General features: G+C 36.2%; 2 long non-coding RNA genes across 4 annotated transcripts in view; one reads left to right on the top strand and one right to left on the bottom strand.

The window, feature by feature from the left end:
* Positions 1 to 3,791, bottom strand: part of LOC306665047 — a 44,384-nt gene extending 40,593 nt beyond the window's left edge. For all 3 annotated transcript variants that reach the window (XR_013764903.1, XR_013764904.1, XR_013764905.1), the window contains exon 1: positions 3,533 to 3,791. This is a non-coding gene — a long non-coding RNA (uncharacterized lncRNA). The remainder of the gene's footprint in view (positions 1 to 3,532) is intronic.
* Positions 1 to 27,981, top strand: part of LOC306665050 — a 506,589-nt gene that overhangs the window by 332,462 nt on the left and 146,146 nt on the right. The gene's annotated exons all lie outside the window — the stretch shown is intronic.

Here is a 27,981-nt window from a genome sequence, read left to right as displayed (position 1 = left end):
GCAGTCCTGGAACCTTTGCTCCGCCCCTAAGCGTGTCTCTGTGTGGCTCTTCCACCAAGAAGCTTCCTAGATCCTGGGACCCTGCTCTGCACCTAATTGCCTGGCTATGCGGCCCCTCCTCTGAGCAGCCACCTGGGGCCCCGTACAATCGCTCAGAGACTCGCTGCACGCCTCTTCCTCCAGACAGTCACCCAGTATTCCGGTGCGGTCACTAGGAGTCGAAACAACTCACTGTGTGCCTTCTCCTCCCACCAACCGCCCGTAGCCCTGGGCAATCACTCCGAGTCGAAGTGACCCGCCCCGTTCCTCCTCCTCCTCCAGGTAACCCCCCAGGTGTTCGGGAGCGGTTGCTCTGAGTGGCTCTGAATCCACGTGACCCGCTGCACGCCTCCTCTGGGCAGCCGCCCGGAGCTCTGGTGTGGCCACTCGAGACCAAGCGACCCACCGCGCTTCTCCTCCAGGCAGCCCCCCTGTGTTCAGGAATGGTCGCTTTAAGTCCAAACAACTCACCAATCGCCTCCTCCTCTGAGCAGCCACCTGGAGCTCTAATGCAGTCACTGTGAGTCCAAACGACCCGCCGTGCTCCTCCTCCTCCTCCTCCTACTCCTCAGGGCAGGCCCCGGTGTTCAGAAGCAGTCGCCCTGAGTCCAAACAGCTCGCAGCGCGGCTCCTCCTCTGGCAACTGCCTGTAGCTCTGGTGTAGTCACTCCGAATCCAAGCGGCCACGCTCCTCCTCCTCCTCCTCAGGGCAGGCCCCGGTGTTCTGAGTCCACACAGCTCTCCTCGCTCCTCTCCTGGGCAGCCACCGGAGCCCCAGTGGTTGCTCCGAGTCCCAGTACTGTGCTGAGCGGCCTCGTCTACGATGCTCCCAGTTGTCCGCGTTCACTGCTCCAGCGGGGGGAAGGGTGTCTCGCTGGCAGCTCTACTTCACAAAGTTCCCTGCGTTCCGGGACTACCATCCCATCCGGGATGCCTCCCCAATGGGAGAGACTCACCCAGCTGCTTTGAGTTGGTCCCAAGTCTCTCAATATCTCCTCTTTTGAATCTTGAGTCCTGGAGCAACATGAAATGCAGCCACCCTGTAAGCCGCCATCTTGAAATGCCGAAGTTTCTGTTTTTTATTCTGTCATTTATTTCTAATTTCAATCCATTATGATCTGATAGAGTACAAGGTAGTATCTCTATCTTCTTGTATTTGCTAACAGTAGCTTTGTGGCATAAGACATGGTCTATTTTAGAGAAGGATCCATGTGCTGCTGAGAAGAAAGTGTATTCGTTCTTTGTTGGATGGTATATTCTATATAAGTCGGTTAAGTCGAAGTTGTTGATTGTGTTATTGAGATCTATGGTTTCTTTATTCAATTTTTGTTTGGACGATCTATCCAGCGGTTAGAGAGGTGTGTTAAAATGGCCTAGTATTATTGTGCTGTGGTCTATTTGATTTCTGGAATTGAGAACGATTTGTTCGACGTACATGGATGCGCCAGTGTTCAGGTTATAGATATTTATGATTGTTATGTCTTGCTGATTTATGCTTCCCTTAAGCAGTTTGTAATGTCCTTCTTTATCCCTTCTGACTAGTTTTGGATTGAATCCACATTATCTGAAATGAGGATGGATACTCCAGCTTTTTTGCTGTGTTCGTGTGCATGGTATGTTTTTTCCCATCCTTTCACCTTTAGTCTATGGGTATTTCTTTCTATGAGATGAGTCTCTTGCAGGCAGCACATTGTTGGATTTTTCTTTTTAATCCAATCTGCCAGTCTATGTCTTTTGATTGATGAGTTCAGGCCATTAACATTCAGGGTTATTATTGTGATATGATTTGTATTCCCAGTCATTTGACTCATTTTTGTTTTTTGACATGATTCAGTTTCTCCTTTATTTGGCTATTCTTTTAGGCTAGTTCCTCCCGTTGCTGATTTGCATCTTTGTTTTTCATCTCTTCCTCATGGAATATTTTGCTGAGAGTGTTCTGCAATGCCGGCTTTCTTTTTGTAAATTCTTTTAGCTTTTGTTTATCATGGAAGGATTTTATTTCATCGTCAAATTTGAAGGTAAGTTTTGCTGGGTATAAGATTCTTGTATGGCATCCTATTTCTTTCAAGGCTTGGTAAATGTTGTTCCAGGCCCTTCTAGTTTTTAGGGTCTGGATTGAAAAATCTGCTGATATCCGTATTGATTTCCCCCTGAATGTAATTTGATTCTTTTCTCTCATGGCCTTTAAAATTCTGTCTTCATTTTGTATGTTAGGTATTTTCATTATAATGTGCCCTGGTGTGGGTGTGTTGTAATTTTGTGTATTTGGAGTCCTATAAGTCTCTTGAACTTGGTTTTCCATTTCGTTCTTCAGATTTGGGAAATTTTCTGATATTATTTCATTGAATAGATTGTTCATTCCTTTGGTTTGTTTCTCTAAGCCTTCCTCAATCCCAATAATTCTTAAATTTGGCCTTTTCATGATATCCCATAATTCTTGTAGATTCTGTTCATGATTTCATCCCATCTTTTCTGTTTGGTCAACTTTGTTTTAAAGATTAAATATTTTGTCTTCAATATCTGAGGCTCTGTCTTTCAGGTGTTCTATCCTATTGGTTATGCTTTCTATGGAGCTTTTAACTTGGTTTATTGTTTCCTTCATTTCAAGGATTTCTGTTTGTTTTTTTTTTTTCATTATCTCTAACTCTTTATTGAAATGATCTCTTGCTTCCCGTATTTGCTCCTTTAACTGTTGATTGGTGCGATCATTTAATGCCTGTATTTGCTCTCTCATCTCCTCGTTTGCTTCCCTGATTGTTTTAATTATGTACTTTCTGAACTCCCTTTCTGTCATTTCTTCTGCTGTGCTGTCATTGAGTTTTATTGATATAGTATCTAGGTTTGTTTGGGACCTTTTCTTCCCTTGTTTTCTCATATTGGTCAGATGTCAGTGGGCCTCTGTGATATTGCAGATTTCCTCTATTGGCTTATAGTGTCCCTGTAGATTTCCAGTGTATCACCTCCCAGCCTTCAGTAGCCTGAAGTCTTGGAGTAACTTGATAATGCAGTACTTCCGAAGAACGCTGCCCCTAGCCCGCTACTGGTTCCAGGGAGAGAGAACTGGAGAGGTCTCTGGCTGCCCTACCCTTGTCCCAGAGGCTGCTTGCGGGTCAGAGGTCTCCACTGGCTTGGGGACTTGTGGCTGGCTGTGTGCAGAAAGGCTCTCACTGGGGGGCCTGCTCCGCAAAGCTGGAGAATCTGGCCCTGTGGGAGAAGCCCACTGCCAGAGTGCTCAGGGCTGTCTGGGGAAGACTCTATCTGCCCTGTCCTACTCTAATAAGCCACCGAAATCTGGGTCTGCTGCTCAGCTGAGCTTCACCAGGTGGGGGAGACTCACCCCGTGGTTCTACTTTAGTCTGAGTCTCTCATTGCCTCCCCTTCTTGAATCCTGGGTTCTGGAGCGACAAGAGATGCAGTCACCCTCTAGTCCACCATCTTGGATCGCCTCTAGTATGCTTTTCAAGTGAGCTACTTTATGTGGATTAAAACTTACCCTCAGTGGCTGCTGTAATTAAAAGTTGTTTTATTATGGTCAATCCATTTTTCCAAACGTACACCAATTATGGACTGGTAATTCTTGCATAAAATTACCAGTGTCCCAGAAAATGAAGTTTCAAGCTTCTTAAACTTAGAGAAACCCATATTCAAATGGTACCTAGCTAAGGTCTCTAACTGGACTCAGCTCAATAATTATTAGAACCAATCTAATTTAGAATCCTGTCCAATAAAGAATTGCTCAAGTAAGGTTGGAGAATTTGAAATACAAACCCACAGAATGAATTCAAGAAATAACTCAACTACAACTTCCAGTTGCTGTGACCAAACAGGTTCTTTTGTCTGGTCCCTTGGCACTCCTATGCGTTGCTCAAGGCTAATTTTTTTTTTTTTTTTTTTTTTTTTTTTGAGTTCAGAAAAGCACTTGGCAAAAGTACTGATGAGAGTCAAAGAATAACAATAAAATCTTTCATTTCTTAGTGCTCCTTTTTATCTTCAAAGTACTCTTCACAGAAGATTTAATTACTTTTCACAGAGTACCCTGAAGATACTAGGAACAATTATGGATTTTATTACTGAGAAGGAGAAACAATTATAAAAATCATGTCTGTTTCCCTCTAAGTTTATGGATGACTGCTGTTTATTGTTTTCTAAAGTCAAGGTTATCTTTGAGTCCTTTAGTTAGCAATTTTAGAAAAATCTCACAATTTAAAACCTAAAGAACACTTCATATAAATGCTGCTAGACCAAAACATTTATTTTAATCCAAATGTATGTCAGTCTCATGGGGTTCATCATATCATTCGTAGAAATGTATTGTGAATTCAAATATCTATGTAGACATACTGAAAATTAAACTAGAAGTGTCTCTGACCTAACTTTTTTTTTTCATTTTAGAGATAAGGCAAATTAAAGTTAATTTAAGTATATACTCAGGTGATTAGGAAGTAGAACTTGCATATAAAAAATACTAGCAGTTCCTCTAATCTTTTAGCCCACTCTGATTTCTAGGACATTATTCATTTTTAGAAGCCAAGGGGTTCTGTTCACATGTTCAAATGTATATCATATGTGCATATGTGGTGATAGTTGACACAGGTTTAATTGATAGTCATGATGAGGTTGACGCAAAGCAACTTCTCAGCCCTATCCTATGGAAGATTGCCATCTCCATCATTTCAGTTGAGTGAAGAACTTTCCAATTCCCCCCACTTTAAGATACATCTTTGGATTTTATCTGGAAGTCTATAAAAACTGGATATAGTTTAGAGTCCCTTTCTCCATGACAACACTACCTGTGTGTTGTCTGTCAACTGCACTCTGGTCTGATGTCATTCAGTAGGACTAAAGGTGTAGGGAATTAACATCATGCTTATTTTGTTGTTCAGGTACTAAATTGTCTGACTTCATTTGGGTTTGTTGTCTTCTGATACAATTAAACTGTGAAATGTGTGAAAAATCAACTTAATAGCTGCAGTAGTGGTACATGTGCCTCACATCAGTCAATGCACTACTCTCTGACTACCTCACTGTGAATTCTATAAAAATTTGAAAAATAAAAAATAGATAATACTCCCTCAGAAAACACAGGCAGTGGGAATATGTACCAATTGTGACTGCTGCCTTCATTACTCTGAAACCAAACTCAAATGAAGACATCACAAGGAAAAATAAACTATAGACCAATATCGCTCATATGAAGATGGAAAATCTTTAATAAAATATTGGCAAAGCAAATATTTACAAATGTACACTATAAAGAAGGACTTATCCCAGTTGTACAAGGAGGCTTTAACATTCATATTCAGTTGATGTAATACAATCTGTTAATAGAATAAAAGGAAACTCACCTGATTACAATACATACAGAAAAAGTATTGGGAAAATAGAACACACAATAACAAATAATCTTTTAACAAGTTGAGAGAGAAGAGAATTGCTCGCCTGATAAAGGACATATAGAAAACCTCATAGCTAACATCATACTGATGAAAGACTAAATGCTTTTCTCCTAAGAGTGGGGAAAATGCAAGAAAGTCTGTTCTTGATGCCTCATTCAACATTGTACTGGTTTTAAACCCAGAGGATAATAATGGGGTTGATGATGATAAAGACAATCATATTGGAAAAGAAAAGATAGAAATCTATGTTACACAAAAATGACATATTGTTTTATGTGGAAAATCTCAAACACACACACCCTAACACAAAATCTGATAGAACTAATAAACTAATAAAAACAAACTAATGAAAATGTTGAAGATTGCAAGACACGAGATTAGTAAATAAAATTCAATAGTATCCATTTACACTATTGTCTTAGTTAGCTTTTACACAACTGGGACCTGAAGAGCTGACAAGAATAATTTTAGAGGAGAAAAAGTTTATTTGGTGCTCACAGTTTCAGAGGTCTCAGTCCATAGACAGTGGACTCCATTCCCTGGAGCCTGAGGTAAGGCAGAACAATACGGTGAAGAGAGTGGCAGAGGGAAACAGCTCAGGACTTGGCAATCGAAGCAGAGAGGGCTAATGACTTTGCTCACCAGGGACAAAATATATACCCCAAAGGCACACCCCCAATGACTCCTCCAGTCACACTTGCCTACAGTTACCACCCTGTTAATGCATTTAAATGGATTAATGCACTGGCTAGGTTAAGGTTCTCATAATTCAATCACTTCACCTCTGTATTTTCGTAACAGCTAGTAATGAACAATGCAAAAATGAAAACGAGACTTTCATAATACCATCAAAATTGTAAAGTACTTAGGAATAAATTTAACAAAAGAAGTTACAATTGAAAATTTTACTGAAAATTTCACAATACTGTTGATTTAAATTAAAGAACCAGATAAAGGAAGAGGCATTCCACTTTCCATGGATTCAATGACTCAGTATCATCAACTCATCAACATGATAAGTATCTGTTAGTTGATGTATAAATTTAAAGACACCCTCAAAAAATTGTAACAGGTTATTTCTTTTCTTTCCTTTTTTTTTTTTTTTTTGCTCAGAAATTGACACACCATATTGTCGATTTGTTTGAAACTGAATTTGTTTGAAAATACAAATGAAGTAAAATAGTTCAAAAAATTCTGCAAAGTTGGAAGACTATTTGATTTCAAAATTTATTATAAACCCAAAAGTAATTATAAAGTTATAATAACTGTAAAAAGGTAGTATTGACACAAAATAGGCTTATAGTTTAGTGGATCAAATTAACAATCCAGAATAAACTTTTATATTTATGATTTGTTGATTTTTATAACAATTTTACTGATACATAATTAACATGCCATTAGCTTCAGCCTTCTAATATGTATTGTTCATTGATTTTGAATATCATCAGAAATTTGTATAATTATTCACATTATATAATACTAGAACATTTTCATCTGTCCTTAAAGAAACCCCACACCCCTAAAATTCACTATTTATTTCCCAATTCTTCACAGCCCACCCAGGCAATTACTAATGTGCTCTTGGTCTCCATAAATTTGCTTCTATAGATTTGCCTTTACCTAACATTTCATATAAAGAAAATCATACAACATGTTGCCTTTTGGGATTAGTTTCTTTCACTTTCATGTTTTCAAGGTTTATCCATGTTGCAGCATGTGTCAGTACTTCATTCATATTGCTGAAAAACATTCTGCTTTATGAATATGCCATGAATTAGCTAGATTACATTAATGGACATTTCAGTTATTTCCAATTTGAATTATTTCAAATGATCCCACTATTGATATTCATGTATAATTTTTGTGAGGACATAAGTTTCATTTCTCTCAAGTATATATTTAACAATGAAATTTCTGGATATAAAGATAATTCTATGTTTTGAGAAATTGCCAAATTGTTTGCCAAAGTACTTGCAACATTTTATTTACCTTCCCACAGCACTGAATGATGGTTCTAATATTTCTGAATCCCAACCAAAATTTATGGATGCACTTTTTTCCCTAAATTTTTTTTAATGATGCATTACAGTTGCACATACTGGTGGGATTTGTTGTTACATATTTGTACATGCACACATTATGACAATAGACATATGACAGTAGACAATTTGGTCAATATCCCTCCCCAGCACTTCCCTACCTCTCTACCTCCTACCCCCTATTTCCTTATTTCCTACTGATATCCTTTTGCTTTCCATGGGATCACCTCCCCACCTTGTTTCTTTTCCTTTTTCCTCTCTAATTTCCACATATGAGAGAAGACATAAAATCTTTGACTATCTGAGTTTATTTCACTTTAAAAAATGGTCTTCTACTTCCATCCATTTTCTTGCAAATGACACAATTTCATTCTACAAATGACATAAATTGACTTATGACTGAATAAAACTCTTGTGTAGCTATGCCACATTTTCCTTATCTATTCCTCTGTCGATAGATATCTAGGCTGGTTTCATAGTTTGGCTATGGTGAATTGTGCTGCTATAAAGGTGGGTATGCATGTGTCACTATAGTATTATGACTTTAATTAAGTTATATATTGAGGACTAGTATAGCTTGGTCATATGGTGATTCCATGTATACTCTTTTGAAGAACTTCCATATTGATTTCCATAGTGGTTGTACTAATATATAATTCTGCCAACAATGGAAAAGTGTTCCTTTTTCTCTACATCCTCTTCAGCATTTATTATTGTTTGTATGCTTGATGGCTGCCATTCTGATTAGAGTGATATGAAATCTCGGTGTAGTTTTGATTTGCATTTGTCTAATTGCTAATGATTGAAAATTTTTTTCGTATATCTGTTAGCCATTGGAATCCCTTCTTTTGATAGGTGTCAGTTTAAGTTATTTGCCCATTATTAATTGGGTTATTTGTTTTTTTGGTGCTAAGTTTTTAAAAATTATTTATGTAACCTAAACGTGTATCAGAAGAATAGCTAGGAAAGATTTTCTCCCATTCTGTAGGGTCTCTCTTCACATTTTCAATTGCTTCTTTTGCTGGGCAGAAGCTTTTTAATACAATGCCATCACATTTATTAACTCTTGGCACTAATTCCTGAGCTTTAGGGGGCTGCATGTATTTTTCATTATAGCCATCCTAATGTGTTTGCAGGGGCATTGCACTGTGATTTGAATTTGCATTTCCCTCATGATTAATGATATTGAATATCTCTTTCTGTGTCTATTGGCCATTTGTATATCTCCTTTGGAGAATGTTTATTCAAAAACTTTGTCCACTTTTTAGTTGAGTTATTTATCTTTTTATGGTTGAGTTGTTAGAGTAATATATTCTGGATTCAAGTCTCCCATGACATATATGATTTGCAAGTATTTTCTCACATTCTGTGGATTGCTATTTTGTTTTCCTAATAGTGTCCTGTGAGGCTGAAAGTTTTGAATTTCATTGAAGTCTAATTATTTATTTCATCTTCTGTGCTTTTGTCCTTCACAAGAAACTATTGCCTAACATAAGATCGTGAACACTAACTCATTTTTTTCAGAAGAGTTTATTGGCTTAGTTCTAACATAAACTTATGATACATTGTGAGTTGGTATTTTTATATAGTGGGAGCTCTAGACTTATTCTATTGTATATGGATATTTTATTATTGAAGACTATTCTTTCCTTATTAAGTTTTCTTGGTACCCTTGGTAAAAAAAAAAAAAAAAAAAAAAAAAAAAAAAAAAACAACAAAAAAAAACCTATTGTTCCTAAGTGCATTTAATTAAATTATAATTCTTAATTATATTCTATTAATCTAAATGCCTTTCTTTATGTCAGCACCACTTACTCTTGGTTGCTATTGTTTTATGTTTGAAACAATTTTTTGTTTTCATAAAGTATGAATCCTCCAACTGTGTTCTTTTTCAAGATTGTCTCAGTCATTCTGGGTCCCTTATATTTCTATATCAATTTTTGCCTCAGCTTGTTGAAGTTCCCCAAATGTTGATGTCCTAAATGCTTGGTCCCCAACATGGTGCTGTTGACAAATGATGTAACTTTAGGTACTGGCGCCCTGTAGAGGTCGCTGGGTCATGTTAGCATGCCCTTGAACAAGACTGTGGCAAAAATCAACTACAGAAATTATACCCTCCATGTTTGTATTGTTGTGCATAACTAAAATGAACAAATTTTTTTAAATGCAGAAAAAAAAGAGAGAGAGAAAGAGAAAGACTGAAAAAAAGCATTCACCTAATTGAAGGACAAAACTATTCAATCTTAACTGATTTAAATACAAGTCTTTGTAAATGGATAGGAAAATAACAAAGGCTTAGGAGATTTCCAACTTAGACTTTGGGTAAATAAGGGAGTCCAGATAGTCTGAACTGTAGGCTAAAGACAATAGCAAAATATGGAGATTTATAGAGTGCAGGTTCAATGTATATTGCCAGAAACTAGAAGGGAAACTCAGAGCAGGAAGAACTGCAAAACATGAGATTTCTTCACCAGAACCCATACAGGATTGCATAGACTGTACAGTATATGAGGCTCACAGTAGTTTAGGGCCCCAGCAATGGACAATTCTCAAATAGTAGGGTAACTCGAGAAGGAAGTTCAGCACTTGGAAATCAAGGGTGAGACCAGTAAACACATGTCAAGGAATGAGGTAGTAGGTTCAGAGAAAACAAAGAAAACCAAACTCAAATTTACCCTATTTCAGTGGACTGAAACTACAGAGGACTATTGCTAATTCTAGTAAAAGAGCATTTGGAGACAGGGTCCAATAAGGACACTGTTTCTAATTCAATGTCTGGTACAAAGACAATGTTTCTTATTTTTTGTTGATTTCAATTAAGAGAAGAAGGACAACATTTGTCATCATTGGTTCCTCATAAGAGTATCCATGGTAACCTCTGAACAATTAAAACAAAACGTAGGTGGGAAAAGGAAGGTAGTGAAGATTTTCTTCTTTCATACATCCTAGAAACTGACGTTCTCTTGTTTAAACGTCTTTGTTAGCAACCCTCAGCAATAAAATGTGAATTGTGTTAGATTTCTGTCCTTTAGACAAAAATACCTGAAGAAATAAACTGAAGATGTGGAAAGATTGATTCTGGCTTATGGTTTTAGAGGTTTCTGCCCATACTTGACTGGTTCCATTGCTTTTGGGCTTGAGGTGAGTCAGAAAATCATGGTGGGAAGCACATGGTGGAGCAAAGCTGCTCACCCCATGACAGCTGGGATGCAGAGGAGAAAGAAAACTCCCTCCAAGCGCATCCCCCAAAGATCTAACCTCCTGCCACTAGGCTCCACCTGCTAAAGGTTCTACCACCTCTCGATAGCACCATAGGCTGGCAACCAAGACTTTGGAACCTGGCTTTTGAGGGACAGTTAAGATCCAAACCATAACAGCTATACTCAAGAGGAGAGGGGCATATCTAAAGTTCAAAATGGCTCAAAAAATAAGAAGTAATGCAACTCAAGGAGAGGTCATCGTTTCTTTTAGAAAATTACCTCCCTAAATTTTTGTTTGTTGTCTAAAAGCAAAATTAAACACCACCCTCAAGCACCCCCAGGAACTAAGCCTCCCGTGTATTGCACTTTATCAATTAGGTACATCAAAGATGAAAAAAATAAATAAGAGAGAGAGAGAGAGAAAAGTTTAAATGTTTCCACACCACACTTTCACACTACACTATAAACTTTAATGTTCATATTTTCAAATATACAGACTGGATACTTAGAATGACTTGGTTAAACTGGTATCAGTGCCAACAAACTCTTCTTACCACTCTGTCCTCAAAAGATACTACACGGCCAGAGGCAGTGGCACACACCTGTAATTCCAGCGGCTTGGGAGGCTGAGGTGAGAAGTCATGAGTTCAAAGCCAGCCTCAGCAAAATTGAGGCACTAAGCAACTCAGTGAAACCCTGTCTCTAAATAAAATACAAAATAGGGCTGGGGTTGTGGCTTAGTGGTTGAGTGCCCCTGAGTTCAATCCTGGTACCTACCTCCTCAAAAAAAGAAGCTATGTGATATTTTTGACTTGTATGTAAAAGACTTGTGGTCTTTGAAAAAGCATTATAATTTCTCTTTTGGTACAGATGAAGCCATAAATAAATATATATTCAAACACTGTAAAAAAATAAAGATACTATGTAAATGTCCTTTCTGTGACACAAAGCATTAATTATATTAAGGACAAAACATTAATATTCCAGCAATAGATATCATGTTACTATTTTTTTTTTTTTAAGCAGGCATTTTAAGATGCTACAATCCTAAGAATGATGTTTTGGTCACTTATATTTTATTAAAAATATAATTGTACACCATTACAAAACAAAAAGTATCACTACATTTAATCTCTCAAATCTAGAGCTTGAGATTCACAAAGCTAGATTTGATTATGTTTAAAGATGACACTGGCCTCCTGCTGTCTCCACTGCTCAAATTTGGGATATTATAATGTAGAACTAAAAGAAGTTCATGTTCAGACAAGTGTTTCAGAGATTTTGAAAATTCATATGAAAGCAAACTTTTTAATCTGTAGCTCATATGAAGCTTTAGGAATTTCAAATAATGTAACCGGGACTAAAATCATAGGGTTTAGAAAGAAATACTTCACACTGAATCCTCACTCTGTCTCTTAATATGTAACTTGTGATATATTTTTAAGTCTAACTTTTGTTTCTTCATCTGTAAGACGACAGAAATAATTTGTTAGTTACCTTGTGAGCAGTAAAGAGGTTAGTACATTACTTGGCACAGATAAGGTACTCCATTGCTGCAAAACTTTTTATAATTCTTACTCTATTATAAACGGGGCAGCTTTTAGGAAGCCTTCAGTCAAGTGTTGGAGATACGTTCCAGAAGTCCTGAATTTAGTAGATGACAATGCCAGTCACTGCCAGGTGGAAAGACCCCTCTGATCTTCAATAGAAAGCCCCTGGAGTTATCTCCATGCTGGTTCTCAACATTAGCCCATGCTTTAGCTATTGAGAAGGCTCCCTCTGATAAATATTATTAGTGTTTCTAATGTGCCCACTAAGTATTAAAAGAAAATTTGGAGAACTGTTCCAAATTGAAACAAAATTATTGGGTTTGATTCAGGAGAAAAGTCTATTCATTCCCAAACTTTTTGAATCAATCCCAGAACACAAAATAAAATGTTTTGTTCATTTTAATTGGAAGTCTCCTTTTTATGCCTGTATCATCTAGCAGTAGGGTTTAAGTGGGGCTTCCCTGCGTTAGTCATTGAAACTGAAACCTACAAAATATTTACAGAACTCAGACGCTGGCTCTTAACAATCATCAATCTTTAAATTTAATAACTTTCTAGCCTGATTCTCCATTGCCAACTTAATGAGGAATGACCAGTACACACTAAATGAACCATGATTTTTTTTTTTCAGCAACAATAGTAAGTTTCATAGACAGCAAAAGCCAATGCAAAAGAGACTTTGAGGAAGTTGTTGAGATATTGGCAGCGCTGCCTATTACACAGAGATTGGAGGTCTGAAAAATAAGTTCTTCTTCTCACATGCTCATTCCAGTTTACACACTCAACTTTAATTATGATGTTTCCAGGGATGTGAACGCCTGGATCTTTTTAACATTTTCTGCACCATCTATATAAAATGGGGTACAAGGAAGGTTGAGTTTTCCCTTTTGAATTCCTAATGGAGAATGCAAACAGCATATATTCATATCAGCCTCTATGGGGTACTACATTTAAATTGGAATTTAAAATTATTTCCTACTGCCTTCTTGTTTATTTCTATGAATACAGTGTACAGAGTAGGGTTAATAGAAGTGAAGCAAGTGACTTGTTAACAGATTAAATATAACTACTTGTACCACACTTTAATTATTGATATATCTTGTGCTATTTCAGAGCCATTTTAACCCTAAACTGTGACAGTTGGAAAGCATGTTCTAAACATCAGGTTGTTGCAGATCATGAAGCATTCCTTAAAAAAATAGAAAGAAAAAAAGTGAAAAATTGTGGACCTCTACTAACATGCACATTAGTGTAAGCAAACTTTCAATCACTTCAAGTAGATTTATACCACTATTCTCAGTTGCCTTGAACACCACCAGGGTTACAGTGTCATCAGTGAAGAGGTACATCCATTTGTCATCCATTTGTCATGCACAGTCAGCACCAGCCAGACATTTGTGATCCACTGCATTTACTGGGCCTAGTTGCCCTTCTTTAATGTTCTCCATGGAAGAAGATCAGTGTCTTGCACAGGAAGTCCACTGTGACAACTGCTCTTGGTAGAAAGTCTACAAATGTTTTTCTTAGGCCTGGAGACAAAATTAGAGGAAGAGAAATGTATGGAAGGGGACTATATGGATTGTGCATCGAAACATATTTTACCCCCCCAAAAAAGGATAATTACATGCAAAAAGGGAAAAGTAAACTATGCAAATATTATTATAAATGTTAATACTGCCTACTAGTTTAATATCAACTCAGGGAGTGCAAACTTCACAAGTGAGATATAACATGAGCCTATTTTTCAGGAAATACAAACACTAGTGGGAAATGATTTTGAAATAAAAGGGGGAGGCAAAATTAAATGATCCTGATATACTGCAAGTTTATATAACTTATTTCATATGATTGAAGAAATGTTTTCAGTGAGACAATTTTTATTGAACTAAGCCTAAATTGAGAAGTGAGCAAAGCTATGCTCACAAAGAAATGTTAAATTTTTTATCAATTTTATAAGAGTAAAAAACTAGGAACAATTAAAATGTCCAAACCACTGTAGATTAAGAAATTTATTCATCCCAACAAAATGAAATAATATGCATCCATTAAAATGTTCACAAACTTTTTATTTACATAAGAGGAAATATCCATAAAGCATTAACTAGAAAAAAATGAAAATTAGAACAATTGATGTTTATTTTCCTATTTCAATATGAATTATGAATTTCACGAGCAAAAGGCATACTTATTCTCTCATCTATTTATTTTATATGTATATATATAAAATCAGATATTTATTTTTTCAGCTGACATTGTATAATAACCAGATGCTAGTGTTTTCCATGATAAAAAACATGAAATAAATTTAAAATAAAAAATGTATTTCAGAATATCAAATTTACTTACATATACCTGTACCATTTTATGAAATATCAACATGTTGTTGAACCATGGTCACTATCAGCATTTATGACTGAAGTGATCTCAACTAATTTTTACTATCAGTTGATACATAGCATCATTAAAGGGATAGACATTTGAAGGAGTTGCTGGTGAAATAAGAGAAGGGAAAGAAGTTGAAGGAAAATACTATTATTTCTTCTCTCTCTCTCTCTCTCTCTCTCTCGGTACTTTATAGTGGGAAAATATTTTTAAAATTATGTATCCCAAAGCAAAAGTTTAAGTACTTGACACCTGAAGTTTGTGTGTGGTACTGTTCATTTCAGATGGCGACAGCACCCTCTGGTGAATAACATTTATATTTCACCATTTCCTCCAAAATAATGTAACCGTACACTCCTTAGGTAGTAAGTTACAGTTAAATAGGAGTAAGAAGTTCTGGTGTGCTTGCACAGAAGAGTAACTATAGATAACAACAATGTACTGTACATTTCAAAAAGTGAAGAGATATTGAATGTTTTCACCATAAAGAAATGATAAATGTTTGAGAAGATAGTTGTGTTTAACTTGATTAAAACATTATATGGTGTATGCCTGTATCAAAGTGTTAAATTGTACCCCATTAATATGTACATTTTATGCTCCTTTGTATCAATTTAAAATACATTTAATTTAAATTTTAAAACAAAAAAAAATTAAAGTAGTTCTTCTGATCTTTTTTTAAAGTAAGCATATACCCTAAATAAATTTATTTCATTTTAGAAGTTGTTCCCATAGCAAGAATTTTTGCAATATGAAAATTCTACTTCTAGAAACAAATAAGAAATATAGAAACTTAAGTATCTTAGGTTAATCAAATTAGTTGGTGAACATATGATTTTAGAAGCAAAAATCTGTGAATTGGGATCTACAATGTAATATACACACCAAAAATATTTTCTTCATTTCCATGTGTAAGTTTCTCATTTTCACTGGACTGAAACCTATGAATATATCCACAAAACTTTTTTTCCCTGCCTCTGTTAGATCTTTATTCATGTGCTCCTTTCTCAGTTATGGTTTTTCTTCTTTATCCTACTTAGAAGTGTACCTCTCATCATGCAAGTCTCCCTGTGCCCCTTCTCTGCTGCATCTCTCCCCATGGTAGCACGCCCAAATAAATTTTCATCTTAACCAAGCCACTTTGGGAACTAAGAAGGGACTCAGTGTTTACACTGGGACAACAGGTAATGGGACCACCATGATATAACTATATCTAGTATCTTTTAATAGACTAAATATTTTGTTCTCTTTCTTTTCCCAGTAAAATGAAAACTTCACAATGAGCAAGAAGTTTTGCCTGTTTGATTTTTTTTTCTTATTACTATATTCCCAGAATCTAAAATGATGCTCATAATAGGCACTTCCTAATTGGTTGAATATAAACAAACCTTCTGTGATTATTAATAGAGTTACAAATTCTTGGTCACTCAGTTCATTGAGAAATAGAAATCATTTTTCCTTCCTGTAAATCTGGGCTGGTTTTCTGACTGACTTGACCTATGGTGGGAGAAATGACATTGTAACAGTTTTAGGCCTAGACTTTAAGAGTATTGGCAGTTTGTATTTCCCCAGTTCTGAGAACACATGTTTTGGGCATCTTCCCTCTTGCAATCTGGCCACCATGCTGTCAGAAGTCCAGGCTACTCTAATGAACCATCTCTGCTGAACTTCCAGCCCAAAAGACAGGATTAATGGCCAGGTTGAGTGAGCCATTGTGTACGTGGCAACCCAATCAGATTTTCAGGTGACTGTAACTCTAGCCAGCATCACATGGAGCAGAACTGCCCACCTAATTCCAAGACAAAATGAAATGGTTCATTTATATGAATAATATAGTGAATATTTCTTTACATGTTTCTAAAAATAGCATCATACTAGGTAAGAATATGCAACTGTATGAAACATGGCTTTCTGAAAGAGCAAAAGAGTTTTCTTTGAAAACATTAGTAACCATATTTTAAGAGGGCAAGGGAGTCACACAAAGTATCTGCTGAACTTTCTAGATTTGAGGAAAGTTTTAGGGCAAAATGAATGATTGCAGAGTGGGAATGTTTTGGCAAGAATCATATTGTATCTACTTCAAGAGCTTCATTAAGTGAAAACTAAACACAAAACCTATTAATATGTCTCTTAGGATACAAAAAAAGAGAAAGAGGTGAAGTTTTAAAAGAAGTAGAGTTCCATAAATTTTGAGGGGAAATATATAATGTATGCAAAATGCCATGTTGCCCAGGATGCAACTTGCTTAATTCAACTAATACCTCCAGATTGATATAAATACCTCTTTTCTCTAAAATTGTCTTGTGAAAAATTAACTTGAGACATTGAAAGTTTTGTAATAGTCACTGCATCTGAAATTAATGGACTAGGAGAAAGGATAGAAACAGTATGTATATCCAGTAGTATTTTCTACAGATCCATTGGCAACAGTCATTTTATATACATGCATCGTCTGATCTCAAAAACACTTTGAGTTTGTGCCATGAATGAGGAAACTGAGAGAGAGAAAAGCTATTAATCTCTGAGATCACAAAGCACACACATGACTGAATTGGAACCCTGGTATAGGCTAAAGTCTGCATTCTTTCCACCTCACAAAACTGGGAGAACAATAGCAAGAACTCTGAAGGATCTTATTTGTGAGCCTGCCATAATTTCATACATATTTGTGGAAGATATAAAATGCCTGTCAAAGGCTGAGGGCTCTATTACTCAAAGTACTGTAAGCAGAAGCATATTTGAATCTTGTTCTTTGGGCCCCCTGCCCAAAGTTTCATGTGGGTAATGTAACCGGGCCAAGGTGGACAATGAACATACAATGGTTCCTGTCATAGTTCATGAACTCCACATTTAGAAAATCCCTGATCTTATAAAGGATGATGCTAGCTAACTTGGTCAACTTTTGTCCAAAAGAGAAATATTATTTTTATTATCCAAGTCAGGAAACAAATCTGGCCTTTACCACAGAAATACATCATCTTATTTATCAAGGCCATTAAGACTGACTGACAGGCAAACATCCCTACAAAGTTATTCTGGAACAAAAGCTGACACAGTCATAAAGAAATGTCATGAAGAATTGTTCCAAAATTCGACAGTCTCTGAGGAAAAATCTGAAATCTAATATACAGTCTGACAAAGCCCAAAGATGAATGATTGAGCTACACTTGGCGTATGTTTACTTACCTTGATATTCCAATCTGATTCAAATTCAGTTCCTTGGAGTCAAAGGTAAATTCATCAGATCCCAAAGGGACACAAGGCAGAGATGAGACCATACCTTGGTGAAACAGATAAACAACACTGGTTAACATAGAAGGGCTCCAGTCAAGTAGCGTTATGTTTGGGGCAGAGGTTCATCTGAAACAGGAACATCTAAGTTAAAAATCAGTGCTATTGTCAGACACAGTGGTGCACACCTGTAATCCCAGTGCCTCAGAAGCCTGAGGCAGGAGGATTGTGAGTTCAAAGCCAGCCTCAGCAACGTTGAGGTGCTAAGCAACTCAGTGAGACCCTGACTCTAAATAAAATACAAAATAGGGCTGGGGTTGGGGTTCAGTACTATGTGCCCCTGAGTTCAATCCCTGGTACCAAAAACAAAAACAAAAAACAGTGCTATGAATTGAGCCAGTCTCTACAGACTGGTCCCATTTAGTTTACTGAGTACTCAGGAAGTTAGAGTATTACTTCTGGACAGGGGCTGATTTGTTTCCTAACTAGGATAATAAAGACAATATTTTCCTCTGAACCGAACGAAGACTTTAGCTTAAACCACCAAATACTCAGATTATATGAGCAAGAATAATTCTAGACATGGCATATTTGGAACCTGTTAATATGCTTCTTTCACAGATTAGAATTAGCTTGAAAGCTCAGCAGGGATGCGCTTGTTGATGAAAGATGTTAGCAGTTCCAGAGAAATACAGACAGGAGGCAGAAATTGGCAAAGAGATTAAAAGGCAAAGTTGGGAGGTCACTTTTTGAAAGAGATAGGAAATAGTTAAGTGAACTGTCAAGAGAAAGAAAAGGAAGGAAGAAGAGACAGAAGGAATGGGCGGGGAGGGGGGAGGAAAGGAAAACAAAAGAAAAGAACTGGTGTCTTTCTACATAAGCTAAAGTGCTGCATTCTTTGCTCAGCAATTAAGAGTGAAACCATGCCAGCTGAACAGCAGGGCCTACCTGATAGCAGAGCCAGAGCCAGAGTTAGAATTTGCAGAGAAAATGTTCCCTCTTGGTTATAAGACAAAACATTAAACAGCCCAATTTAATAAGATTTATATTAGTTTAACTTCAAAGTATTATTTTATTCTTGTTAAATTTCTAGTCACTAGATACCTAAATACGTATAGGATTTAGGAATGCTCTTCTAAGGCACTGTATCATTTGGGAGAATGTAATCTTCCCGCATAATCTTTACTCTGGTGAGCCGTGGAAGAGTTGGTTACATGCAGGTCTTGCAATTGCCTCTCGTAAAAAGTTACTGTCATCTGCCCTATTGTATTGCAGTCATTTCCATAATTAGAGTTATACTTAAGCTGATAGCATCACTAATTAAAAAAGAAGGTATATATTTCCAATGAATTTCTAAGAATAACTCTGAAGCTAAGGGATTTTGTTTTTATCTCCTTATGAGTCATGGTATTATCTCACTTTAATTCAAAGTTTTGAGTGTAATAAACTTTTACCAAGGATGAGGAAGAGAGACCAATAATGCCTTATCTTTGACTTTTTGTGGAACAAAGAATAATTTTCATTTTAACTTCATAGAATTGATAAAAGAAATGAGGAGAGATAAATTTTTATTCAAAAAACTTTAACTTCCTCATATTTAATAATACTGCTCACATAGAAAACATCTATAAAAAATGTAAAAGTGATGTGAAATCTGGTTCATTTTCTTAGCTATGATTTTTTGCCTAAAAGACCCCTGAAATTATTTCAACTAGCTGTAATAATATACAATGGAAAAGAATCTATGAATAATTCATAGTTTGTTTCCACATTTTCAGTGGAATTAAAAAGGTTTCCTATCCTAGACAGCTTTAAAAATCACAAATATAAAAATTTCATTTTAGAATTTGTTAGATATGGAAAATTATTTCTATATTTCAAGAACTTTCATGAGAATTTCCTCTGTATTTCTTAAATCTTCAAGTTCTAAGAAGACAGATTTCAGTAACTTATTTAGGATTACTTCAATGAATACATATAGTCAGTGAGAATGTACTGAACCAGACTTTACTCATTCATATGTGATCTTTGAGACTTTTTTTTGAAAATTTTGATAGGTTAAAAAAGTATTTTCAAAATCTCAGTATTACATTTTTTATTTATTCATAACATACCCGAAGTGAGAATGTTAATTCAAGGGATAAAGGAGACAAAGGTTTAAGATCGTCCACTGAAAATATTAATGTCATAGTTTTCAGTTTAGCATAAGTTAAACTATGAATTTATGGTGCCAGGAATGTGATGAGATTATTTGGAAAATTAGCTCAGGTCAAAGAAAAATATTTTCAATGATTTATAATGTACAGAATTTCTTTGCAAGTGTGGAAAGATCTTTATGTCTAAATCAAATGTCCTAAACCATCAAATCTCTAAGCATTGGTCATAAAACTTGTTTCTGAATATAAACATGTCAGGGGGAAACTTGTGCTTGTGAGTTTCTGGGTTGGAATGGTAGGAGAGAGCAACCAGAACTGCAGATATGGGATTTCTGGATTTTACTTTCTCTAGCTGAAAGAGATTAGAAAAGCAGCAAATAAAAAACAAGACCTCACATTCAAGGTTATATTGGTGATAAAACATGGGTAAATAGTTAGAGATTAGCTGTAAAAGTAATGAACACTTGACTCACTACTTCTTCCCACAATCTAGAACTTTACCTTGAACAGGTGACAACTAGAATTTAACATTTTAAAAAACTATTAAACAATTTCATCCATCAATTTAATAAAGGAAACCTTATTCTCAACATAGAAGGGGAAAATTATGCGGCATCTTACAAAGCAAATTAGACTCTAAAACTTTGCTCTGAAAGCAAATTGTCTACTTGAAAACCAAATCTAGGAGGAAAGACTGTTTTAAAAAGAACTAGCTGAACAGAAAACCCTTGATTTTGTAAATTTTAAAATCTAATTCTATCTCTGAAGAGACTAACAGCAGTAGATTTTAAGGTAACATTATTTACAACACAAAAATACGCTTTTCTCCCTGACGTAAGAAGTGACTACAGCATCAACTCTTTACCATCCACTCCCAGCTGGGGGTAGGAGCATCACTGACGAGATGTTTCCTAGCTGACTTGGTTAAAACTCACTCTCTTACTTCTGAAGACCCCAGACCAAAATGACTGACCTCAGAGTTGAGACCTTCAGACCATTCAATTCCATCCATGCATCTTCTCTTTTCAAATTCTTCATCACTGTCCTTTCCTAGAATTCATCCTTGTTGGTTTGTATCACCTGTGCTGTCTTTACAACTTTTGCACAACAAATCACCTCTCTCTCCACTGCTGTCTCCTTGCAGCCCCTACTCCTGCCACAGAGTCCTGTGGAACCTCTGATCCATTGTGAACACTCTACCCGCTTCTGAACATTTTTCTTTACTTTCATAAATGAACTTGCTGCTCCCACAACACTGCTACACCTAGGGCAGCATGTCTCTTTTCCCACCCATCAGATACTTCAGAGCTGGAGAGGATATTGCTTCTGTCCCAGCCTTTGAGTTCTCTCTCACCTCGATGGAGCAACTCACTGCTCTTTGAGTCTCTTGCCCTCTGTTGGCTATTTGGTCTGCTGACCTCTGTGGAACTGCTCCAGTTCTTTGGAAACTTATTACTTGGCTCAGGGTCTTCTTTTAACCTCGGGTGCTCTTGTTATCTCAAGAGATTTCCACGTCTGGACAGATGATCCATCCTGCACAGTCACATTACAGCTTCTAAACCTTCTTAACTTCAGCTACATTCAAATCTCTCTGCTTCAGTCACCCACTCACAGGACACACTTTGTTACCACAGGGAATTGTGCCATCTTTGATTTCTCCCAAACACCTTCCCATCAACAACCATTTCATTTCCTTTCCATTTTTTCACATTATTGTTGACATGTCTTTTTATCTCACTGAGAAGGAAAGATATATTTGAGGCCTCTCTTCCCTTCCAACCTATGAAGCTCTTTGGATCCACTTTCCATTCTCAGAGTCCATGATTCATCACCAAACTACTCTAGCCAGTACCTCCAAGTCCCTAGGATCTTAATTATTTCACACAACTAACAAGGGAAAGCTCTAACCTCAAACAATGCTAAAATCCATCTTATGTTTCTATTCCTGGGTGACCAGATGCTGCTAGCAAGAAATCAAAGGACTATCACTTGGATTTACCATGAATTCTCATTTCCAAACTCTGCTAGACCCACAGAACTGCTGACAAACCTGAAAAGGAATTCCCAACAATTATTTACAGGTCATTGATTTCATAATATCTTCTGTCTATACTTATTCCAAATCCCAACATAATTTGCCAATCAAAGGTCATTTTTGTCTTGACCAATATTGCCCAAAATAGATTTACTTTTACCAGGCTTCCAGGGGAACAGAGGTAGAAAGTCAACCAAATGTCAGTTTCTCATACAGAAAACTGAAAGGTTTATTAACTCTTTAGATGCACAGCAATCACACTTTTAATTAATAGAGCTTTTCCCCCATTTTTATTTTTTCATACTAAAAAAGAACTGGATATTATTTGTGTGAATACCTACATATTACATAGGTATTCAGTAACTACTGTAGTATCAAAGCATTTAAAGAGGAGTTAGAGATTTCCTAAACTCTCTAGAAGTCTAAAATTAACCAACTACTGAAAGAACAGATTAATTTTGAAAATCAGAAAACTATGGTATCAAAAATATGAAATTACTCTGTAAATACCATGCTTTGATTAAGGAAGCATAGAAGTATGAGATACACTTTAGTAGTGTTTTCTGCAAATATGATTTAATATCTTGAAAGTTTTAGTATTTAAATGGGTCGTTTGAACTTAAAAATGTATTTACTTTCTATGATTGACAATAAGGGCTCTAGAAGATACTTCTGTGTTCTAATGCCTGAAGCCTATCAACATTACTTTATATAACAAAAATAAAATGTGATTCAGTTAAGGATCTTAAGAAGAGAAGCTCAATCTGGATCATAACAGTAGACTTTAAATACAATCATACACCCTTATATAGGAGATAGGTAGGTGGAGCTCTGAGACAGAGGAGAAGGCAATTTTGTAAAGATGGAAGCAGATACCAGAGGGATGTGGCTATAAGGCAAGGAATGCCATGGGTGGCCACCAGCCTTCAGAATTAGAAGAGCAATGGAACTGTCTCTAGAGGAAGCTTGGCCTGCTGACCATACCTTGGTTTCAGATTTCTGAAATAAGTTTCCATTATTTTAACATCTCCCACTCCCCATCCCCAATTTTTGGCAATTTGTAGAGCAACCACAGAAAACAAAAGCAATTTCATTTTATGCCAGGCATTAGAAGAGTCTCTGAAGATATCAAGATTGTTCTTAAGTGTGTTTGGTGGTTGGGAAGGTGTTAAGTACATGTTTTCTAACCACCATCAACTTCCAATTTAATCAGGAAGACTAATGTAAAAATTTAAATATTATAGTATTTTTTGGTTTTCATATTGAAAACAAGTATTTGAGCTATGAAAACATTGAGAAAAGATCTAACAAATTGTATGGAGCTCAAATTAGAGAAGGTAACTTTGAAGGTGAGTCACCCTTAAAAATGACCATCTTTGTCAAGCAAATAAAGTGGAATGTGGTAAGGCATTTGTGGTCACGTGGAATAGCATCTGGGAATCAAAGAATTAAAAGAGCATGATAACCAGGGAAACATGAACAAATTAAGTGGATCACATGTGGTAGGGGAATTGATGGAGATAAAATGAAATGATAAATTATAAGCCAATACATTATTCTTTAGACAATGAAGAGTCACTGAAGTTTTTCAGCAAGAAACCAGCATGCCCTGATTTCTGTTTTAAAAGATAAGTCTAAGGCATTTATGTGGAAAATTCACTTAAGTGGAATAATCCATTCTCCTGATGATGCTTGAAAAATGAAGTGTTACCATACTAAATTGGTTCCAATAGCAGGCAATGAATTTTCATTTGTTTTGGCAATGTAGTGGCAAGCTAGTGTGCTTAAATCCAACTGTTAGACAGGTCATTAAAATTTCTTTATTTGGCCAGAATAGAATTTTCAGAACCTTTCATTCCTGAGGGAATAGGTAGATTCAAGAACAGGGCCTCAATTTATTTTACGCAGGTTTATTTTAAAGTATCCAAATGGATTTTTTTAAGCAGCAAGAATCTGGGAAATTAGCCTCCCAGGAAAGAGTTCTTATATCCTGATTTTCCCCTCTCTAAATACTAAGTAATGCTCTTCAAAGACAATTGAGAGTTGAAAAAAATTCATATGGTCTCGTGAAAAATCATTAATCTAATTGAGTCCATGACTTATTTATCCAGAGAAGAGAAAAAAAAAAAAAATCTAAGAATACTGTTAAGGACTCAGAAGGGATAATAAATACTGATCTTAAAATATACAGGAAGTAATAGAAACAAGCTGCCTCTGAGATTCAGTGGCTAAGTTGGACCAACAATGATCTTGCAGTTCTCATTGTGGAAGTGAAAAAGCAAAACTACTTCCTAAAGTAGCCACAAGTAAGTGAACAGAAGTTAAAGATAAAAAATCTACATTTTGTGGATTTAACAAATAATTCAGAAATGCCAGAACGAATACACATTTTGAAGCCATTGTGTCCATCCAACTAATAAAGATATTTATTGCTCAGTGAGCCCACTTTTTAGGACTTAGTTCCTAAGCCAATTGTAGATGATTGACCAAGAATTACAAATGCAATGTTCTTGAATTTTCAGCCGTAGCACCATAGTCCACAAAACCATGAGACCTGACCCAAGTTGTATTTCAAAGACATTTTTATTTTCAATTAAATTGAACCATAGATCACTGCTTCAGTTTTATCCTTAATCAATATAACTCATGTAAAATAAGGAGCCAGAAATTATTGAGAATATGAACAGTAAACAGTCAAGCAAGTCATTATTTTTACCTGTATATTTTGGATTTACCAGTTAATTGCTAACTCTATAATTCATGTTTTCCTTTGCTGACCCAATGTCTTCCTTTTTGTTTTAATTTAATGACTGTGAATGTACATATGGCAAGTTCAATGAATGGGCAAAAAGATAAAATAATTGTTAATGAATTTATTGCTTTATTTTGTACTAGTTATAAATCTGCTTGTAAAACTCATGACTCCCAAAGGATGTGTGAATGGAAAAAATAATGGTGCTTGAAAAGCCATAAATATCTACTGCCCCACACTCTATGGACTTGGCAAGGAGCAGAGAAAAAAGTAAACAGTCCTTGCTCTCCCAGTCAATAAATCTAACTTTACTGCTGAATCAAAATTTTACAGCCAAAGGAAACATTTGTGATACAATAGTAATTCTTTAATAAAAGATAATGGCAAAGGTGTTGATAGATATGCATCAGCAACAGGATGTTGAACTCAAAACCAATCTGACTGAACCAGTTTCCCAGAAAAAGTCCACACACTACAAATGATGAATTAATTCTAATTCTGAGCACCCATCTCCTTAATTCATTTAATCATGACAACAAGTCAATTGTTATTATACTGCTTACTATGTACAAAGCTTCATAAGGGACAGTAGGTGTGTTCAGAGTAGAGACTGTGTAGGACAGGGACAGGGTGGAATTTTGGAAAACCCTACCCAAAGATTGTAGGTCAATAATAACTCCTATGTACCTGGCAGGTGAGGGGATAGTGTGATGGAAAAAAGAAGCAGGGGATGGGGAGGGGAATGAGGAAGGAGGTGAGGTGTGAATGATTATCTGATAGATTGTTTTTGATCCTCTCTTGTCCTGAGATCTATACAGTTAGAATAATCTTACATACAAATCTACACTTAGATGTAAGGATGGAAAATCTTTATACCAGTTCTTCAAATCTCTATTTAATTTTTCCAGAATCATCAAAATAAGGTTTCTGAGGTATATATCAAGGTGATATTGCATTAAAGTATATCAAAAGAAGAATATCTAACTTGCCATTGGTTTCCTCAGGAAGAGATTCATAAAAGAAATAAATTTTGAAATGTGTTCTCAAGTCTAAAAGGATGTTTTCCAGAAAAAGAGTGAATGAATATTCTAGACCAAAGGGAATATATTCCCAAAGGTACAAAAGTTTGTAATAGAATGAAAGTTTGCAGAATAAAAAGGAGTTCTGCCATGCAGAACACACCTAGAGAAGTATGAGAAATTAAAATATAAGTCAAGTGTCTTACCTCCCACACAGTTAAAGCACAATTTTTTTTCTCATCTTTGCTTCTATACTCCCTCCCTCCACAGACCTTCCACTTATAGTCCCCGTTTCTTCATTTATTTTTATTGTTGTTGTTTGTTTTAAAATTTTTTATGAACTTCACATTTTTCCATATAAATGAGTGAGATGATTACTGACAAAAACTGAGATTGGATACAAAGGCAATCTCCAAATAGCAGCTGGCAACACAATGACCACCTGACACATAAAAATAACATAAGGTTCTCAGCAAATGGATCTGTAAAGACGCATCAGAGAAATGCAAAGAAAAGGAAAACAGTAGGGGTCATAGTGTCAACCTCTTGGAAAATGATGTAAATTAAGACACAAGGAAAGATTCATCACATGGTCATGGTGATTACAGATTTGCCCCAGAAGGATACTCAGACAGTTCCTCAATTGCAGACACCCATGTTTTCTCCTGATTTTTCTCTTTTCCCCACAAACATTTTCGAATCATCTCCATCTCCGCCCATGTCATCATTGACCTGCCTTTAATTATGGCCCATCCACAACTAGGGAAGTTGGCAGAGAGCCTGTCCAGGCCTTTTATTTCCTGCAGGATAGTAGCCTTCGCCTCCTCCCACAGGGTGGTCTCCCAATCCATTCTTCGTGGGATGCTCTGCTTCTTCATTCTCTGGTGGATATTTGCCAGGATGATGTTTTTTCTGGTTATTTTCTGGACTCGTCCTTGCAGCTCCTCCTCCTCTGACTCGGTGAGATGGGTACTGCAGCAACGCTGCACCCTGAGCACCTGCTCTGCTTTCTCCAGCCCAAAGTCAGCCCCATCACCATATCTCTATCTCCAAGCAGCACGTTGTATTAGAAAAAGTACAAGTTTGGAACTGGACAGATTGGGGTTTGAATCACTGCTTGGCAAATTTGTAGCTTACTCTCTGGGTCTGTTTCTTCCCATATAGAGTGGAAAAGATAATGCCTTTTCAGTCGTGTTGTTCTGAAAATTAAATGAGAGAATGATTCTTGAGAATATATGGCATATTTTATGAATTTTTAAAAAGTTAGTGTCCCCTTACGGTGCTGTGAGAAAACTCTATAAATAGGCAGGCTTTTCAAAGGCAGACCATCCTGGTGTGATTCCAGCTTCCATGCACACTAACGAGATGATGGTGAGCTCACCTCTCTGATCCTCTGCTTTCTATTAATAAAATAGAGATAATATAGCCAATCTCAGAAAGTTATATGGATGAGCTAAATGCACCTCTTCCATTGTCTTACACTTGTGGTTCCTCCTACCCTGAATATTCTCTCAAGACTTAGGAGAGTATGCTAACAAGGGTACTGGACCTTTCCAACCCTGACAAACCTCTTCACTGTGTCCCCATGCTCAACACCCTGCCTTTCTGTGCAAACACTAGCTCTCATTTCCCTTTACCTCAGGTTGTTAACACCCAAACACATTCTAAAAGTCGAATAATGGATAGAAAGAAATCTGATCAGTTTTACTTTGTAGCTCTTCTTAGCACTTAGTAAATGGCCAAATTAATGAACATTACATTGACAATGAGTTCAGTTATTAAGCATTCATTATTAAAGACATAATATGAATCAAATATTTAAATCCCACTAGCAAGATTTCAGTCTTGTGAGAAGAAATTTTTCCATGTACTAAGCACAATACATAACCACATAGTTCATCTTGATATCCTTGAAAATTAAGTAGAAATCAGTATTCCCATTTTTATATCAATGAAACTGAGTCTCACAATAGTTAACGGGTCCAACATCATCAAGAAATAGAGGTGGAGTAATCTTCAAATCATTTTGTGTTTACTTTACAAAAACAGTTGCCTATTTCATCAGTGTGCAGCTTTTTTCTGTATAACAGTATAACACATTTATATGTGTAATACTAAACTGCCTCTACCTTTAAGATATTTTTATACTTCATTGAGGAAAATAACCCATTATCTCCTGAAT

Source organism: Sciurus vulgaris (genome assembly GCF_902686455.1).
Source record: "Sciurus vulgaris genome assembly, chromosome: 7".
NCBI classification, from domain to species: Eukaryota; Metazoa; Chordata; class Mammalia; order Rodentia; family Sciuridae; genus Sciurus; species Sciurus vulgaris.
The sequence above is the reverse complement of the archived record's forward strand: the minus strand, read 5'-3'. Positions and strand labels throughout refer to the sequence as shown.